The following is a 5,972-nucleotide window of genomic DNA, read 5'->3' on the forward strand; positions in this document are numbered from 1 at the left end:
TTCTGGTCGCAGACCACGGACATTTCTGGCTAAGATTCCTATATCTACCTACACAGATTTTATTGAAACGGTTCTGCGTACCTCTCGTTCGTGGCCACTCCAAAAATGTCCGTGGTTCATGACCGTAAGCCTGCACAAAACCAGTCGAAGAGGCCACTCATCTGGGGTGCCAAATTGTTAGGTTCATGGAATCATGCTAATGTTAGCGTTTAGCTCAAAGCTCTGCTGTGTTTAAATACCTAACAGGCTGTACACTATTATGGACTTTACGTAACAAGAGCCTGCGAATAGTTTGGAACGAAACTATTAACACCAGCAGAGATGCGTATTTGCGACTGTTGCAGCACTTTTTAATTTAAAGGTTTGAACATATTCACTGTTCAAAGTGGTAAAACATGTTATAGCCTTTAAGCTACTGTAAGATACTTTGAGTTCCCTTTTAGCGAAATGTTTCCAGAACAAGCACACAGCATTTGCTGAAAAGTGTCACGCTGGAGATGAGCGATTTCTCAACTGCCGCAGCAAACTCTCCTCTTCATAAGAGTTTGATATTGTTCGGACAGGTAAAATAGCAATAAAATGTCAAGAGTTGTCTTTATTCTTGTTCTATATTTTCATAAATACAACAAACTATAGTTTCTGTATATATAATATAAATATATATAAAACTTTATAAGCTGTGATATCAAATAGCTTTTGCGGCTCCAGACAAATTTTATTTGGTGAAAAATAGGACAAAATAGCTCTTTGGATAGAAAAGGTTGCCGACCCCTGCTCTAGTGGGATCAACTGAAACACCAGGTATTGCAGGAAAAAGGTAAAATGAATGCGGCCTTTACTCTAATTTTGACAATTTTGTACCAATATTCGATGGGCCGGATTAAAAAGCCCAACGGTCCGTATATGGCCCGCGGGCCGTAGTTTGCCCATGCCTGCACTAGAGTCTAATTGGTTGGAAGATCTGGGGAATCGCATGAACATCCTGCATGTCACACCTACATGGCTCCTCATTGACAGCTGCTTCTCTGCACGTATGGCCACACATTTGTTTTTTATTTTTGTTTCAAACACAAAGTTTATGTTCATACATTTGTCAAAGCTACAATCATGGACGCATCAAAGAATGCGTCAATTATGTACGCTCAGGGGCTGTCAGTGTCAGGGGAACCCTCTGACCTTCACCGACAAAATGTCATTTAAAGAGACTCAACGTGCCGAGAAGGAAACACAAAACTAGAACAAAAAGGAGCAACACATCCACAAAGAGACACAATATTACTACAAAGAGACTAAAACAAGTACAAAGAGAAACAAAATGATCACAGAGAGACTCAAAATGACTACAAAGAGATGCAGCACAACATATTGTCTTATTTTACAGTTGATATGGTCCTTATTTGCAGAACACGCAGATACAGAACACAAGCATTTATTTAGAGTTGTGTTTCTGGACATTTAATGAATGTAAGTCAATAGTCATAGTCAGCTACAAACATGGCTGATAAGAGCAGTGAGAATTAACAAACAGTCCAGTTGTGTGGCAAAAAAAAAGCTAAACCCTAAAAGACACTAAAACGCTCTGTAGAGAAGCAAGAGGAAACGATTCAAAATCTGAACGTGGAATCAATCAATTAACTCAAGTTAAAACAACAGAGGAAAAAGCACCATATTTCTTCCCCTGCGTTATGTGCCATGTGGTGTCAGAATTACCTTTTGAACAGAGAAAGATGAAATGCACATTTGTATGAATGCAGTCCATTCATTAGTGTAGCTTACAGGAAATGCACCAATGATCTTCAATGTTAAGAACACAATAGAATATTTGCCACAAAATGACTAATAAAAAAAAAAACCTGCAACAATGAAAAACCCACATTGTTCAATAAAAACACACTGTAGCTCCTCCTACAGTACGTAACACAATGAAATGGATGTTTATGAATTATACATGTGATGGCTCAAACAATGAAAGAATGTTTAGAACTTGTGGTTATTGTGGAAATTATAGAAAATTGTTCTTACTCCCCTGCGTTGTGTGGTGTGTCAGAATTACCTTTCGTATACAAACAGAAGCACTAAAGCCGGTTGTCTCTTGTATGAGCAATTATGTGTAGCTTCAGAGCTGACTTGCTCCGAAATCTTCCATCACACACTGAGCAGCTGAAAGGTTTCTCTCCTGTGTGTGTTCTCATGTGAACTCTGGCTAAAAGAGTTCTTACAGACTGAGCAGCTGTAAGGTTTTTCTCCTGTGTGGGTTCTCATGTGTACGTGTAAATGTGAACTCTGGCTAAAAGAGTTCTTACAGACTGAGCAGCTGTAAGGTTTTTCTCCTGTGTGGGTTCTCATGTGTCTCTGTAAATGTGTGTGGTTGCTAAAAGAGTTCTTACAGACTGAGCAGCTGTAAGGTTTCTCTCCTGTGTGGGTTCTCATGTGTACGTGTAAATGTGAACTCTGGCTAAAAGAGTTCTTACAGACTGAGCAGCTGTAAGGTTTTTCTCCTGTGTGGGTTCTCATGTGTCTCTGTAAATGTGTGTGGTTGCTAAAAGAGTTCTTGCAGACTGAGCAGCTGTAAGGGTTCTCTCCTGTGTGTGTTCTCATGTGTGTCTGTAAAGATGAGTGCCAGCTAAAAGAGTTCTTACAGACTGAGCAGCTGTAAGGTTTCTCTCCTGTGTGGGTTCTCATGTGTCTCTTCAGATCTGATTTCCTGCCAGTTGTTTTCCCACACTCAGAGCATGTAAATAGTTTCCCACCAGCACTACGTCTTGAATCACTGACATGGACTTCATCAGGTTTCACAGAGTTTAAACCTGACTGAGGTTCTCTGGTCTCCTTCCAATCATCACTGTCATCAGTGTCAGAAGAGTCTCCTGTCTTCTTATCAGTATCTTTAACCTGTTGGGCCCTAAGCCTATTTTTGGCATCTGCTCGAAAATTGCATACTCATATTAAAAGACTGTAATTCTGTAACTACAAGGTCTATTTTAATAATTGATGCTATAATAAAAAGGGAACAGATTTGTCAGATGTGTAAATATCAGTGTATATAGATACTGGTTAATAGTAAATGAAGATGGCACACAGGCCAACCCCCCCCCCACACACACACACACGATTGTTTGTTGCTTTTAGGTAGTACGCTTGTAATTGTTTGTTTGTTGATGTATATTATTGATTTATGATCAGTATTGTTCAGTAAATAAACTTATATTTTAGGGAGCAGTGTTCTGTGATGATGTTGTACATGAGTGTTGTGATAACAGCTGGATGTTATAGTCAGTGCTCGGATTCAAACCGGATTCACCGTTCTGGATGTGGTAAAAATACTTTGACTATTGACATTTTGAGTGAACACCAATATTGAGACTATCCACAGCTTGGTTATTGCTCCCTGATCCCAGGGTGGTCCCTGTTGTTATTATTGATACATTTTAAATAATCCTATTGATGTTAATCATTTTATGATTATCAATCATTTAATTTTCATACTGGCCAGTAACCAAACCCGCTCCTGCCAGATCCAAACACACGTATATCTACATAGGTCTGTATGTGTCACGATAACGAGGTCTATCTATGTTGTACGATTGTTTAATTCATTCCATCATTGATCAGGTTGTATTCAGTGATTTATATCCAACGGTTTGGTACCATTCTGCAGCAATTAACAATTAACTAGTATTAATTCTGTAAATTAAGGTTAAATTAAATAATCAAGACCGTTGTCAGGATGGGAGTGGTTCAGTGTTCACGCTGGTTAAAAGATCTCTTACAAACTGAGCAGCTGAAAGGTTTCTCTGTTGTGTGGATTCTCATGTGTTCCTGTAAATGTGAACGCTGGTTAAATGTTTTCTCACACTCAGATCATCTAAATAGTTTCTCACCAGCACTACATCTTGGCCTGGTCTCCTTCCAATCATCACTGTCATCAGTGTCAGAAGAGTCTGCTGTCTTCTCATCAGTATCTTTAATGTGTGGGGGCTCTGGGTCCTCCTGGTCCAGACTGGACTCCTGCTGCTCAGGGGGAACCTCTTCTTGAACCACCAACAGCTGCTGGACGTCTGCAGGAAAACAGTAAACACACACAGAGACGTTACAAAGAAATATTAGTATTGAGCAGATAGTCTCCTGTACGTACACTTTTATTTCCTGCCATCATTCCCTTACACTCCCTATGCACAGTTACCAAACAGACATGCCGACACAAAATGTAAAGACACAAAGCACCAGCAGCAATGAGGTCATCAATAGTTTACATGGCAAAAAAGTGTGGCACTACCCAACATTGTTAAGAAGTGTTCAAAGAACCTGCATCGTCCATAAAGTGCGGCTGAGATGTGACCATGTGGGCAGTTAGTCGACTAATGTACGTAAACCTGCCACCTTAGAAACAGTGGATAGAACCTTCAGAAGCAGCCACAACGTAACCGTGGACGTGACCATGAAAATATGAATCATTTTAGAATTCAACAAGTTGCAAAATCCACGTGGTGTTATCAAAGAGAACAACGTGTAAATATCTTCTGTCATAAAGAAGCTGAGAGAATAAACAGTGAACCAACCTGTTCTGTGTAACCGGAGCTGAGGGATGAAAACAGTGCGCAGTTGCCTCTGTTGTCGCTCGTTCTCCTCTTTTGAGCGAGTAAGTTCCTCCTCATACTCTGCTATCGTTCTTTCAAACATCCCAAAGATCTCCTCAGCAGCCGCAGTTAGTCGCTGGTTGACTAAACATCTCAGCATTTGGACTTTATGTAGCAGTTGTGTACTCTCTCGGTTGCGTTGTGTTTAATTCAGCCACACTTGATGTCTTTATGGCTCCAACCAGACGTTTATTCAAAGCTCAGTTTATAGATAGCTCTGGTAAAAGACAGAACAGCTTCAGTTACTCTCATAGACAACTTCGTGGTCACAAGCTCCGGAACACACGGAGACAGCTTGCTTCAGACTCATGTATACATGTAAATAAAATGACATTTCAGTGCAATATACCTGGTAAAAGACAGAATAGCTTCAGTTACTCTCATAGACAACTTCGTGGTCACAAGCTCCGGAACACTGTCAAATTAAAGAGACAAATACTTAAGCTAGCTGTTATTGGCATGTTACTAATGCTAAATGAGTTATCAGTTAAAACCATTTGCTCTAGAAATTATAAATTAAAACAATTATACGAACAAAAAGGGGACTTATACAGAGAACTATATATATATATATATATATATAAATATATATAAATATATATATTTATAAATATATATATATTTATAAATATATATATATTTATAAATATATATATATTTATAAATATATATATATTTATATATATAAATATATTTATATATATAAATTTATATATATAAATATATTTATATTTATATATATAAATATATATATATATATTTATATATATAAATATATATATATTTATATATATAAATATATATATATTTATATATATAAATATATATATATAAATATATATATATATTTATATATATAAATATATATATATTTATATATATAAATATATATATATAAATATATATATATATTTATATATAAATATATATATATATTTATATATATATAAATATATATATAAATATTTATATATAAATATATATATATATTTATATATATATAAATATATAAATATATATATAAATATATATATATATTTATATATATATAAATATATATATAAATATATATATATAAATATATATATATTTATATATATATAAATATATAAATATATATATATATATTTATATATAAATATATATATATATAAATATATATATATTTATATATATATATATATAAATCTCTCAAGCGGCGCTCTGGCCTCAGGCTCGGGAGACTTGCTGAACACACAGCGGCGACAGGATCGCACATACTGTACCACGTCTTTCTCCATTCCTTGCCAGTGGAACCTTTGCATCGTCAGATAGAATGTTCGTCTCTGGCCTTGG

At 36.0% G+C, this 5,972-nt stretch overlaps 1 pseudogene; it reads right to left on the reverse strand.

Annotated features, from left to right (window-relative positions):
• Window positions 1-782: 782 nt before the first annotated feature.
• Window positions 783-4,915, reverse strand: LOC142935287 (uncharacterized; annotated as a pseudogene).
• Window positions 4,916-5,972: the final 1,057 nt, after the last annotated feature.

The sequence above is a fragment of the Anarhichas minor genome, unplaced genomic scaffold (genome assembly GCF_050575085.1).
Source record: "Anarhichas minor isolate MPS153535 unplaced genomic scaffold, ASM5057508v1 ptg000073l, whole genome shotgun sequence".
Classification (NCBI taxonomy): Eukaryota; Metazoa; Chordata; class Actinopteri; order Perciformes; family Anarhichadidae; genus Anarhichas; species Anarhichas minor.